This window comes from Brassica oleracea, chromosome C1 (assembly GCF_000695525.1).
Source record: "Brassica oleracea var. oleracea cultivar TO1000 chromosome C1, BOL, whole genome shotgun sequence".
Classification (NCBI taxonomy): domain Eukaryota; kingdom Viridiplantae; phylum Streptophyta; class Magnoliopsida; order Brassicales; family Brassicaceae; genus Brassica; species Brassica oleracea.
The window spans coordinates 22553690-22555418 of NC_027748.1; the positions used below are offsets into that span (position 1 = coordinate 22553690).

General features: G+C 33.6%; 1 long non-coding RNA gene across 1 annotated transcript; it reads right to left on the minus strand.

Annotated features, from left to right (window-relative positions):
* Window positions 1–443: 443 nt before the first annotated feature.
* Window positions 444–1303, minus strand: LOC106294273. Its single transcript, XR_001260802.1, has 3 exons — window positions 1042–1303; window positions 874–961; window positions 444–759 (listed from the first exon to the last, which is right to left on the minus strand). It is a non-coding gene; the product is annotated as an uncharacterized LOC106294273 (long non-coding RNA).
* Between the last annotated feature and the right edge of the window lie 426 nt (window positions 1304–1729).

The window sequence follows — 1729 nt, forward strand, 5'->3', positions numbered from 1 at the left end:
TTTGCGTCTGTCGATCGATATCGATGCTTCTGGTCGACGCGCAATGTAACTCTTAATCTCCACCAACTCCCCTTGTATAGCTTCGACCTTGGAGGTCAATGCACTAATGGTAAAATCCATTGGGAACACTACAGGAAATGTGAGTATTAATAGCGGGCGTTAAACGCTATTAGTTCGTTTTAATAGCGTTCCCTAAAACGCTCTCACAACGCCCGTTATCGTAGGTCCGACCTTTTCGATAGTGGATATGTCGTATGCAATAGTTAAATAAATAACGATAGCTTTAATATCTATGCAATTGTTAATATTTATAATAACGTAATAGAAATGTTATTAAAACTCGTTTATTTGATTTTACATATAGCTTGTTATGGCAAATGTTTCGTGTTATTAATTAATTTTTTTAATTATCCAAAAATTTATTAAAAATATAATTCGTAATTAAAATTAATTTTATCTATTAATTAAAATCAGTATACAAATAATTAAAGAACACATTAAACAAAAAAACAGATTAAAACACTAAAACAAAACATAATTAGCCAAAACATAATTAACCTAAAAATAAACTAAGCCTCCGCCTGCAACCCTAATCCACCGTCTCTAGCCTCCAGCCTCCAGAGCATCCGCCTTCAGAGTGTTGTCGTCGCATCACCTAGTCACCGAAGTTGACTTCTATCGTGCCGTCTGCTACAGACATCATAGTTTCTCTGTCGCCTCGTCTGCTCGATACCGGAGTTTCTCCATCGCCTCTCAAGCCTGTTTCAATGTATATTCACCCTATTTCAATATCCTTTTAATCAATGTGGAATCAATAAGCTTCATACAACAACCAATAGAGATGAGAGGATGATGCGTCGGAGATATAAAGACCTGTTTCTGATTTAGGCTTTTGGGGTATCTCAGAATCTAGGAGGTGACTTGGTGGAGCCATACCGTGATTCACCTCTGACACTTTAACCTGCAATAACTTAACATATATCTAAACAACTAATATACACCATACATAACTAATGTTAATGGTCAAGAAGAAACACAGACCTGGTAATGCAAACTTATGCCGCGATAGATCTTGGTATGTATTTTATCGGAGGCGGTTCATAGATCCAAGAGAAGATTGAACAGATCGAAGAGAAAGAGAAGAGATGAGATTTTCGGGAAAAAAAAATAAGGAAAAGAGAAAAACAAAGAGTACGATACAAGAAGAGAAGATAGAGATCTGCCGTAGAAGGAAGAGAGAAGAGAAAACGAAAGAGATGAGAAAGAGAATTAAAACAGAAAAACAAAAAGATATTGAAAAAAACTGTAACCATTGGATGCAATTGCATCAACGGTTACTGATAGTGATCCATGTCTTTTCTTTTTGACCAATAAGGACACAGATAAATGTTTTAGTTTTAGCTTAAATATTTTTATTTAGTGTCTTAGTTTTGGTCAAGATGTGCGGCGGAAAGGAGAAGGAGAATTTGTGAGTGTTGGTGGAAATATTTTTAAGAGAAACCAATGAAATAATTTAGTTTTTACATTATATTTAAAATTCAGTGTTTAAATATTTTAAAAATGTAACCAATTAAATAAAAAAGATGATTTATGGTCGTGTATGTTTGAGTTTTCGTTTTAGGGTATTAAGATTAAGTTTTATGTGTAGTTTAAAATAGTATTTAGGGTTAAGATAAATAGTGTTAAAATTTAGAGTATATAGTTTGGAGTAATATATGTATCTTATAGG